Below are 13,050 nucleotides of genomic sequence, written 5' to 3' on the forward strand. Positions count from 1 at the left end.
GCCAATGCTCGATTGGTCCCAGTATGGGGTCAATGCTAGTGTTCAATGAGTTCCAGTACAGGTCAATGCCAGTGCTGGATGAGTTACAGTGCCTTATTCATCAAATACATTGAAGTGGAGTGTCTGAAACCAGTTCTTGCCCAAGGCAGCAAGGCTAGCACCACTCAAATCAGGCACTTTAAGGGTTAACTTGTGAAGAAAGAGTCTTGCTGTGGGAAAATAGAAAATCATCTTACGATTGACATGGTTGAGATGGGAAAATGGACTTATTGCTAAATCCAGGGATTTAAGTTTTGAAATCCCAGCAAGAGGCTCAGTAACTCGAGCAGTTGACTCCTGACACCCAAACACCACAGGCTGAAGTCCCAGGGCTACCTGTCACATTTTATCAGTCAGCTTACACTGCAGTTCAGGGTCAGTGCAAAGAGATTCCATGTGTTCTTCATACACGGATGCCTCCTAACTCTGCATCTACAGAATAGCTCATGCTTGAGCCAATCGTGGGATCTCTGCCAAGTGACGGAACCAGGTCATGCCTAAGATTCTCCCACACATCCTTACATTGTGCTGGTAAAAGGAGGGACTTACATTTCTACAGCAACTTCCATGACATCAAAGCATCTCAAAGTGTCTTATAGCAAATGCACTGCTTTGTGAAGGGGAGTCACTCCAATCATTTGGTGCACAGCAAGGTTCCACAAATAACAATGTGGAAAATAACCACGTTATCTATTTTCAAGATGTTGGTGAAGGGGTAGGTATTAGGCAGGAGAACAGCAAGAATTCCCCGTTCTTCCTCAAATACTGCCATGTGATTTTTTATGTTCCATTTGGGTAGAGATAAGAAATAAGAAAGGTGAGGGGTCACTTGTGGGAGTAGTTTATAAGCACCACCACCCCCCACCAACCCCCAAAAGCAGTTACACAATAGGACAGAATATACAGAAAGAAATAAATGGGGCATGTAAAAAAGGTAGCAATAGTAATGCGTGACTTTAATCTACACAAGATTGGGCAAATCAACTTGACCAAGGTAGCCTGGAAAATGAGTTCCTAGAGTGTATTCGGGACAACTTCTTCCAGCAGTATATTCTATAGCCAACCAGGGAACAAGCTAATCTAGACCAGTAATGTGCAATTAGATCGAATTGATCAACAACCTCATGGTAAAGGAGCCTCCAGGTGACAGTGATCATAACAAGATAGAATTTCACATTCAGTTTGAAGGGGAGAAGAGTGAGTTTAAGACTTGTGGCCTAAACCTAAATAAAGGTCATGATAAGGTTATGAAGGCAGTGCCAGTTAAAGTAACCTGGGCAACTAAGTTAAAAACTACGACAGTAGAGATGCAGTGGCATACTTTTAAGGAGGTATTTAACAACTCTCAGCAAAGATTTATTCCAGTGAGAAAGAAATACTTTTTGAGAACGATGGATCATTCATGGCTAAAGAAGGAGGTTAAGAATTGTATCAAATTGAAAGAAGTAAAAATCTGCAAAGATTAGTGGTAGGTCAGGAGATTGGTCAGGTTTTAAGAACCAGCAAAGAATGAATTTTAAAAATCACAGAATCACAGAATCTTAATGGCACAGGAGGAGGCCATTTGGCCCATCATATCTGCACCGGCTCTCCAAATGAACATTATTACCTTGTGCCACTGCCCTGCCTTTTCCCCATACCCTCCCACATTGTTTCTATTCAAATAATCATCTAATGTCCTCTTGAATGTCTCAATTGAACCAGCCTGCACCACACTTCCAGGCAGTACATCCCAGACCTGCACCAGTCATTGTGTGAAAAAGTTTTTGCTCACGTCACATTTGCTTATTTTACAAATCTTTTTACACCTGTGCCCTCTTGTTCTTGATTCTTTTATGAGTGGGAACAGCTTCTCTCTAGCTGCTCTGTTCAGCCCCCTCATGGGGCAGGATTTTACCATCAGCAAGCAGGGGGCAGGGCCCGCTCGCTTACACGTTAAATGACACGCAGTGATGTCAGGCAGAACTCCCGACATCACCATGCCCCATTTAAATTTTCCAGTAGGTGGGGGCACAACAAAAACAGCTGCTTGCCCACCAACCTGTCAATGGCCAAATGAGGCCATTGACAGAGTAATTAAATTAATTAGTGGACCTGCCTATCCAACCTTAAGGTTGGCGGGCAGGCCAGGAGCCCCAGTGGGAATTCGAAAAAGCATGAAACCTCATCCACGGGTGGGATGAGGTTTCATGTAAGTTTTTTAAAATTTTAATGAAGTTTTTGTAAAAATTATGGACATGTCCCAACTCATGTGACAGTGTCAGTGACAGTGACAGTGAGGGGACATATTAGGGAAACTTTATTATTCTAATTTTAGTTTGTTTACATTTACAGCCGATCTCCCTCAGGCAGCAATTATCCTCAGGAAGATGAATGCGCTCTTTCGGGCGCATGCGCGAAAGAGCGCACTCTCGATTTTGGGATACCACCCTTTTGAGATTCCACCCTCAATTGGCCACATAAAATGTGTGCACCCACCCTTCAACTTCGCCCCTGATGGGGGGAAAATCCTGCCAATGATCTTGAACACCTCTCTCAAATCTGCTCTTAGCCTTCTTATCTCCAAGGAGAATAGTCCCAACCTATCCAATCTATCATCATAGCTGAAGGTTCTCATCCCTGAAACCATTCTTCTGTAAAGCTTTTCTGCACTCTCTCCAATGTGTTCACATCCTTCCTATAACATGGTGCCCACTGTACACAATATTCCAGCTGAGATCTTAGCTGGAATTTAGCATAACCTCCTTTCTCTTCTACTCTATGCCCCTATTAATAAAGCCCAGGTTACTATCTGCTTTATTAACTGCTCTCTCCACCTGCCCTGTCACCTTCAATTATCTATGCACATATACACCCAAGCCTTTCTGCTCCTGCACCCCTTCAAAACTTCGCCCCTTATTTTATATTGTATGTCCATGTTCTTCCTACCAAAATGCATCACCTCACACTCTCCACATTGAACTTCACCTGCCACCTATCTGCCCACTCCACCAACTTGTCTATGTCCTTTTGAAATCCAACTCTGTCCTCCTCGTAGTTCACAATGCTCCCAAGCATTGTATCATCCGCAAACTTTGAAATTGTCCCCTGCACACGAAGATCTAGATCATTAATATGTATCAGGAAAAGCAAGGGTTCCAATACCAACCCATGGGGCACTCCACTACAAACCTTCCTTCAGCCCGAAAAATATCCATTGACCATTACTATCTGCTTCCTATTTTTCAGCCAATTTTGTATCCATGTTGCTACTGTGTCCTTTATTCCATGAGCAATAACTTTTCTCACAAGCCGGTTGTATGGCACTGTGTGAAATGCCTTTTCAAAGTCCACGTACACCACATCAACAACATTACCCTCATCGACCTTTTCTGTTACCTCTTCAAAAAACTCCAGCAAGTTAGTTAAACACAATAATCCATGCTGGCTCTTCCTTATCAATCCATGTTTTTTCCATGTGACTACTAACTATATCCCAAATAATTGTTTCTAGAATCTTGCCCACCACTGAATTTCAACTGGCTGGTGTGTAATTACTGGGCTTATCCTTACAAACTTTCTTGAACAAGGGCATAATGTTTGCAATTCTCCAGTTCTCTGGCACCATCCCTGAGTCTAGGGAAGAATGAGAGATCATGGCTAGTGCCCCTGTAATTCATACTCTCATTTCCTTCAATATCCTTGAATGCATCTCATCCCGTCCCTGTACCTTGTCAACTTTAAGTACCGACGGTCTATTCAACACTTCCTCTGTATCAATTTTGAACCCTTCTATTGACAGAGTTTTCTCAGCTGTCACCATGTCCTGGGTAGCATCTTCCTCCTTGGTAAAGATGGATGCAAAGTATTCACTTAATACCTCAGCCATGGCCTCTTCGTCCATGTATAAATTTCCTTTTAGGTCCCTAACCGGTCCTACTCCTCCTTTTACCACCCTTTTACTATTTATATGCCTATAAAAGACTTTGGGATTTTGCCTTATGTTGGCTGACAGTCTTTTTTCATAATCCCTCTTCGCTTCTCTAAAATGTTTTTTCCCCTCCCTTCTGAACCTTCTGTTTTCCTCTTGGTTCTCAACTGTATTTTTGACCTCACAACTGTCATAAACACACTTTCTCTTCTTTATCTTAATTTCAATCTCCTTTTTCATCCAGGGAGCTTTGGTCCTAACTTTCCCTTTCGATGGAATATAGCTTGACTGTGCCCAAACCAATTCTTTTTTGAAGGTAGCCCATTGTTCAGCTACAGATTTTCCAGCCAATCTTTCCTTCCAGCATAGCTGGCCCAGCTCCATTCTTGTCCCATCGAAATCAGTTCTCGTCCAGTTAATTATTCTTACTCTGGATTGCCGATTGTCCTTTTCTATCATCATCCTAAAACATACAATACAATGATCACTGTCTCCTAAATGTTCCCCCTCTAATAAAGAAAGGATAGAATATGAGAATATGAGAGAAAGCTAGATAGTAATATAAAAAAGATAGCAAGTTTCTATATGTACCTAAATAGTAAAAGGTTAACTAAAGCGGGTGTTGGTCCTCTGGGGAGTTAATAATAGAAACAAGGAAATGGTGGAGGTAGGTGTTTAACAGGTTTTTTGTGTCTATCTTCACTGCAGAACATTTAGAAAACATCCCAAGGATACTTGAAAATCAAGAGGTGAAAGGGAGGGAGGAACTTAAAACAATCATGGTCACCAGGGAAAAGTACTGGAGAAACTATGATTTTACACCTTTATTCAAGAAAGGAAATAGACAGAAAGCAGAAAACTATAGGCCACTTAGCCTAACATCTCTTATAAACACGTTGCTGGAATCCATTATTAAGGAGGTTATATGCAGGCTCCTTGGAAAATTATAATGAGATCAGGAAGAGTCAACAGAAATGCTAATAACTGAGAAATATTCAAACAACAAATTTACAAGACAAAAAGCAGGGGAGAAGGACTAACTTGCAGCTTTTTTAAAGTGCCAGGATGGAGAAGTGAGGCAAGGGGACACGATGGACTGAATGGCTTCCTCTGTACGTTTAACATCATTTTGTGAAAGGGAAATCATGTTTAGCTAATACATTTGAGTTCTTTGAGGAAGCAACAAGCAAGGTGAATAAAGGGGAATCTGTAGATGTGGTGTACTTAGGTTTCCAAAAGGCATTTGATAAGATACCACATCAAAGGTTACTACACAGGATGAGAGCACATAGTATAGGGGGCAGTATATTAGCATAGATAAATGATCAGTTAACCAACAGGAAGCAGAAAGTAGAGGTAAACGGGTCATTTTCAAGTTAGCAAGCTGTAACAAGTGGAGTGTCACAGGGATCAGCGCTGGGTCTCAACTATTTACAATCTATATCAATGGCTTGAATGAAGGAACTAAATGTATGGTAGCTAAATTTGCTGATGTCACCAAGATAGGTAGGGAAGTAGGTGGTCAAGAGGAGATAAAGGGCGGAATTTTCCATTAATGAGATTAAGTACAGTGGTGGACGGGCTCGCCAGAGCCCACCCCGCCAAACGGAATGGCAGGAACTCGTGCTCAATTCTGGCTTGGAGCCTCATTAATTATGTAAAGGCATATATTGGTCTGAATCACCTGGCAGGTCGGGGGTTAATTCTTGCAGCCACCGCCAGCTGGCGGGTTTGCAGGTCTGGATGCCATATTTAAAGGCCATTCCAATGCACAATCTCTCTCTTTCTCCAACCCACTGGGGATGTCTGGCAGCCAGAAGAGGAAGGCTGAGAGCCTGAAGAACAAGGCAGCACCCCACTTCACACACCAGACCCTCCAGGCCTTGATCAGAGGGGTGCAGGCACATGGGCATGTATTCTATCCAACGGATGGCTGCAGGAAGCAGAGCCTCACCTCTCCATCCTGGGAGACCATCATGGAGCAGGTCAGTGTGGCTGGCACCTGTGCCCATCGTGCCACCCAGTGTAGGAAGAATATGAATGATCTTATCCACTCTGCCAGGGTAAGCAATCCTTCAACTCCTTCCAATATCAAACTCTCATCATGGCATCATGCACTCAAACAGTTACTGTCTTCAGGAGTTTCATGCAACCATTAGAGGGGGACACACATCAACATTCGTTCTCTTACTGAGATGTTCACATCACCACCATCCCATCTATTACGTTGCTCAAATTCCATCGTCTAGCTCTTCTGGGGGGGCTCACCACACACAGGAAACATGCATCTCACCCACCCTCTGCTCCATCCCTTCTCATAATTTAATATCTTAAGTCTATGAGTTCACTAGACAAGTAAACTCGAATTGCAAGCCTTCATATACATTTGTTAGTTGATGCTCACTATCAATAATGGAGAGAGACTGACATGAGAACAAACTGTGATTGTTTATTGTAACAGATGGCATGACACTAGATCCTTGCGTGCTCCCACAACCACCTCCAGCTCTAGGCTGACAGTTAACCAGTAGCGCATGCTATACAGTGATTGTTCAGTACTGTCACATGGTTAGTCCCCTTGCATTCTCTTAAAGATACATGGTACTCTACTTTACCACATCCTTTCCCCTTTACTTAAAAAATGCAGTTGACAAACTTAGCAACATGTGAACTATTTACACAATGACTATTTACAAATCAAGTCTCTCAGGAAGCTCTCTCAGACGTGTTGAGCATCTCAGTTCAACAACCTCGGCTGGTTTTCCCGAGACCCCTTTTTCAGGGGACTGTTGTCCTTTAGGTTCGTTAGTGGAAATTGGCAGGTATGTGTCCCTGACCCCCTCGGGTCTCACAGGCCCCACCGGTGCTTTCCAATCGTGTGACCTGTCCTCTACACGCGGAACAAACTCAAGCGTAGATGAAGACTGCGTTTCTTTAATTAATACACAAGATAAGATCACGTGGAGTTAGGGGTAATGTATTAGCTTGGATAGAGGATTGGCTAACCAACAGAAAGCAGAAAGTCGGGATAAATGGGTCTTTTTCTGGATGGCAAACTGTAATTAGTGTGGTGCCACAGGGTTTGGTCCTTGGGCCCTAGCTATTTACAATCTATATTTATGACTTGGATTTAGTGGTAGAAGGTACTATAGCTAAGTTTGCAGATGACACCAAAATACGTGGGAAAGTAAGTTGCAATGAATAAATAAGAAATTTACAAATGGATATGGACAGGTTAGGTGAATGGGCTAAAATTTGGCAGAAGGAGTTTAAAATGGATAAGCGTGAGGTTATCTATTTTGGTCGGAAGAATAAAAAGGCGACTTATATAAATGGAGAGTAACTTCGGAATGCTTCAGTGCAGAGGAATCTGGATATCCTCGTGCATGAATCGCTGAAAGCTAGTGTGCAGGTACAGCAGCTAATAAGGAAGACAAATGGAATTTTGGCATTTATTGCTAAAGGAATAGAGTATAAAAATAGGGAAGTGTTGTTGCAACTGTACAAGGCATTGGTGAGACCACACCTGTGCACAGTTTTGGTCCCCTTACTTGAGGAAGGATGTAACTGTTTCGAGTACAAACACGTTTCCATCTGTTCCTATTCAGATGAAGTTACATTGTTTCATAGTTTGCCATTGTGAGATTTGAACTCTTGAGGTTACAAACCCAGTACCATAACCACTTGGCTATTTAGGCCAAGCTTGAAGAAGGATATAGTTGCACTGGAGGCGGTTCAGAGGAAGTTCACTGGATTGATTCCAGAGATGCGGGGCTTGTCTTATGAGGAGAGATTGAGCAGTTTAGGCCAATACTCACTAGAGTTTCGAAGGATGAGAGGAGATCTAATTGAGGTATATAAGATGCTAAAGGGGATAGACAAAGTAGACGTGGGGTGGATGTTTCCCCTTCTGGGGCATTCTAGAATGAGAGGCCATAGTTTTAGGCTAAGGGTTGTAGATTTAAATCAGAGATGAGGAGGAATTACTTTTCTCAAAGGGTTGTGAATCTGTGGAATTCACTACCTCAGAGTGCAGTGGATGCCGAGATGCTGAATAAATTTAAGGAGGAGTTAGACAGAGTTTTAATTAGTAATGGGTTGAAAAGTTATGGGGAGAGGGCGGGAAATTGGAGTTGAGGCCGAAATGAGATCAGCCATGATCATAATGAATGGCGGGGCAGGCTCGAGGGGCTGAATTGCCTACTCCTGCTCTTAGTTCTTATGTTCTTATGTTTTTGTGGGACTGGCGTCCTTTTGCGGAGATGATCCTCATGTTATCTAATTATTCAGCCATTTACCAATACGTTATAGGAGAAGGATCCAGTTACTGCACTCACCTAACCTAACAGCCATTTGGGCCCATCTCCAAAGATCTTCACGAGAACCACATCTCCCACTGTGAAATTTCTTTCGCGATCATGACCATCATGCCTGGTCTTCTGCACCTCCTGGCTTTTCTTCACTCTCCCCTCTAAATTCGGCCACATAAGGGTCAGGTGGTTGCGGAGATGTCTCTTCATTAATAGTTCTGCATGGAGAATGCTGGTCATTGTGTGTGACGTGGTCCAGTCCGCAAACAAGAACTGGGACAATTTTGTCCTCGGGAAAATAGACTTCAAAGGGTAGACGTGTGTATTGATGCAACCCTCGGTGTGTATTAATGGTGATGAATTCCCTACAGTCCTTTTCCAACTCTACCTGCTGGTAGGCATGGCTCATGTCTAATTTTGAATATGTGGTGCCCCCTGCCAACTTTGAATATAATTCCTCAATCTTGGGTATCAGGTGTCTATCAAGTTTGGCCACCTTATTGACAGTTAGCTTATAATCACCGCGTAAACACACGCTTTGGTCCGCCTTCAGTACAGGTATGATGGGTGCCACCCACTCAGAAAATTGCACTGGTTGTAGGATGCCCAATTTTTCCAGTCTCTTCAGTTCAGTTTCAACCTTGTTCCAAAGAGCATAAGGGACTGGTCTGGTTCTTATAAATTTGGGGATTGCATTTGAGTCTACATGGATTCTGGCCTGTAGCCTTCAGATCATTCCTAACTCGTCATTGAAAACAGAAGTATACTTTTGCAACAATTCCTGTAAGCCTTTCGTTGTAATTTGAAAAATTTTGGCCCATTTCAATTTAATCTTTTCGAGCCAGTTGTGGCCTATTAAGCTGGGCTCTCTCCAGCTACCATTAATAAGGGCAATCTTTCAGATTGATCTCCATACGAGAGTTGACATAACCCTTTCAGTCTTATTTCTTCAGCTGTGTATGTTCTCAGTTTAGTGTCTAAAACTTTCAATCTTAAAGGATGGGTCTCTTTATTCGAGTATCTGAATATGTTCTCCAACGACAAACATCAATGTTCCAGTGTCAACTTCCATCTTACTACAGCCTCCGCATTCAAAGGATCATCCTCCGCCCTTTCCGCCAACTCCAGCATGATGCCACCACCAAACACATCTTCCCTTCACCCCCGCTATCAGCATTCCGTAGGGATCGCTCCCTCCGGGACACCCTGGTCCATTCCTCCATCACCCCCTACTCCTCAACCCTGTCCTATGGCACCACCCCATGCCCACGCAAAAGATGCAACACCTGCCTCTTCACTTCCTCTCTCCTCACCGTCCAAGGACCCAAACACTCCTTTCAAGTGAAGCAGCATTTCACTTGCATTTCCCCCAACTTAGTCTACTGCATTCGTTGCTCCCAATGTGGTCTCCTCTACATTGGAGAGACCAAACGTAAACTGGGCGACCGCTTTGCAGAACACCTGCGGTCTGTCCGTAAGAATGACCCAAACCTCCCTGTCGCTTGCCATTTTAACACTCCACCCTGCTCTCTTGCCCACATGTCTGTCCTTGGCTTGCTGCATTGTTCCAGTGAAGCCCAACGCAAACTGGAGGAACAACACCTCATCTTCCAACTAGGCACTTTACAGCCTTCCGGACTGAATATTGAATTCAACAACTTTAGGTCGTGAGCTCCCTCCCCCATCCCCACCCCCTTTCTGTTTCCCCCTTCCTTTTCTCTTTTTTTTCCAATAACTTATATAGATTTTCCTTTTCCCACCTATTTCCATTATAAAAAGAGAAAAAGAAAAAAATTATTTATTTATTTTTTATTTTTTTTTACATCTTTTATGCTCTCCCCACCCCCACTAGAGCTATACCTTGAGTGCCCTACCATCCATTCTTAATTAGCACATTCATTTAGATAATATCACCAACTTTAACTTTAACACCTATGTGTTCTTGTGTATTATTGTTGTTGACATCTTTTGATGATCTGCTTCTATCACTGCTTGTTTGTCCCTACAACCACACCCCCACTCCACCTCTCTCTCTCTCTCTCTCTGCCCCCCACACACACACCTTAAACCAGCTTATATTTCAACTCTTTCTTGGACTCGAACTCAAGTTCTGTCGAAGGGTCATGAGGACTCGAAACGTCAACTCTTTTCTTCTCCGCCGATGCTGCCAGACCTGCTGAGTTTTTCCAGGTAATTCTGTTTTTGTTTTTGTTTTCCATCTTAATGGGTTGCCCATTGACCATAATGACTATTTGATTGGCTCGGTTCTACCTACTTTTTGGTTGTATAATGAATGAATGTCTGATTCTATTTTTTCTGGTTCTTCCATGAGACATATTTCATGATTTCTCCCTTTGTCTTTAAAATGCTGTCTCAGCCTATCTCTGCAGTGCCGCATTATGTGACCATAGCAGTGGCAGAAAAAGCATTTGCCTTGTTTGAATTGTCGATCACCCACTGGATGCCTGGATGCATTTCTCTCATTCATTTTGTGAATTGCCAGTGTAGTACTGCTGTTTTTTACTGATCTGTACATAGGGGGTGTTTCCCGCCTTTCTGTGGGGTCTAATGTTTTCATGCCTTTTATTACTGGTCTGTCCCACCCTTCCAGATGGACGATGTCGTTTTGTGCATCTCTTATAGCTTCCGAATTTCTAACAGCACTCTCCATGGCTGTGGCTAATTCTAATGCCTTACTGAAGTCTAAATTAGCTTTGGCTAGCAAACGCCTTTGAATGGTATCATCCCGAATCCAGCATTTCAGCTGGTCTCTCAACATATCACTAATGGACGTTCCGAATTTGCAATATTCAGTTAATGCCTTTAAAATGGCAACATAGTCAACTATTGTCTCCCCAGAAGCCTATTCCTTGAACTGAAGGTGAAGTATTGCATGGTGACTGAGGGCTTTGGTCTCAGGAGGCTCTGTACAATTTTTATTAACTCATTGAAAGTCTTCGAGTCAGGGGTATTAGGTGACATGAGGCTGCGGATCAGCCCATATGTTTTGGTCCCACATGTGGACAAAAGAATCACCCTCTTCTTCTCCTCCCTGCGATGTCTCTAGCAGTAAAAAAGCACCCTAGGCGTTCGACGTGCTGAGACCAGCCATCTGAAATGGGGTTGAATGGATCGACATGCCCAAACTGCAGCATCATGCAAGGGGACAGCTCTTCTGATGTTCTTCCCAGTTAATGATGAATTCAGGTGTCTGGCTTACCGTGGCTTTCCTGACTTCTGTTGATCAATTTGTGTTTTGCCTTCTGCAGAGTTGCCTTCTCCCTGGGGTCTCTTATCTGTCCATAGCCATTTTTCTTGCATGTGCCTTTTAAAATGTATTGTTGCTTTAAGAGCAGTCACCTTTTGTTTAGCTCTGTCTCTGCAGCTGTAGGCTTTTCTCTGCTGTGTTTTGCACTCTTTTTGAGTTTTGGCAAGATCCCTGTGATTGCGATTCTGCAAGGTGTTTTTTCTTTTCTGTTTCCTTTTCAAAGCTAAAATTGCAGAATTTCCTTCTGCTCTGATTGCTGCCAATTTTATAAAAGAGTGCAGATTCTCTTTCTAATGTTTTGCTCACCCATCTTCTCATCTGGATTCTAATTCAGGGGTCTTACAATTTTGCTATTTTCATCCTTGTCGCCAGTTTCAAGTCTTGAATCCTTGAGTTCACTAGACAAGTAAACTTGAATTAAACAAGCCTTCATATACAAAAACAGAATTACCTGGAAAAACTCAGCAGGTCTGGCAACATCGGCGGAGAAGAAAAGAGTTGACGTTTCGAGTCCTCATGACTCTTCGACAGAACTGAGTGAATATTAGGAGAGGGATGAAATATAAGCTGGTTTAAGGTTGGGAGGGTGGGGGGAGAGAAGTTGGGGTGGGGTGTGGTTGTAGGGACAAACAAGCAGTGATAGGAGCAGATAATCAAAAGATGTCACAGACAGAAGAACAAAGAGATGTTGAAGGTGGTGATATTATCTAAACGAATGTACTAATTAAGAATGGATGGCAGGACATCAAGGTACAGCTCTAGTGGGGGTGGGGTGGAAAGACTAACAGGGCATAAAAGATAGAGATTTAAAAATAATGGAAATAGGTGGGAAAAGAAAAATCTATATATATTATTGGAAAAATCAAAAGGAAGGGGGAAGAAACGGAAAGGGGGTGGGGATGGAGGAGGGAGTTCAAGATCAAAAGTTGTTGAATTCAATATTCAGTCCGGAAGGCTGTAAAGTGCCTCCTCTGCATTGGAGAGACCAAATGTAAACTGGGCGACTGCTTTGCAGAACACCTGCGGTCTGTCCGCAAGGAAGACCCAAACCTCCCTGTCGCTTGCCATTATAACACTCCAACCTGCTCTCTTGCCCACATGTCTGTCCTTGGCTTGCTGCATTGTTCCAGTGAAGGCCAACGCAAACTGGAGGAACAGCATCTCATCTTCCGACTAGGCACTTTACAGCCTTCCGGCACTTGGTGGGCTGCTGGAGACTAACCACCCACTCGGTCCGAGTCAGGTGCTGACCCTCTGGAAATAGCTGCCAACGACAGGCAGTAATCAGGCAGAGATTTGGCAGTCACTCAGCAGACTAGAGCAAACAATGGAGCAGTCTGTCCATGTTCTGTCTGGTGTTGTGGCTCCGACATGCAAGCACCTCGAGGTCAACATGGGAAGGCTGGCAACCACCATGGAGACCTTGGTCCAGCAGATATTGTTAGATTTGTGCTAGGTTCTGCTCTCCATGGCCACACACCCCGGTGGGCACCATCAGGATGGAGGCAACATGGCGACGAGGC

The sequence above is a fragment of the Carcharodon carcharias genome, chromosome 7 (genome assembly GCF_017639515.1).
Source record: "Carcharodon carcharias isolate sCarCar2 chromosome 7, sCarCar2.pri, whole genome shotgun sequence".
Classification (NCBI taxonomy): domain Eukaryota; kingdom Metazoa; phylum Chordata; class Chondrichthyes; order Lamniformes; family Lamnidae; genus Carcharodon; species Carcharodon carcharias.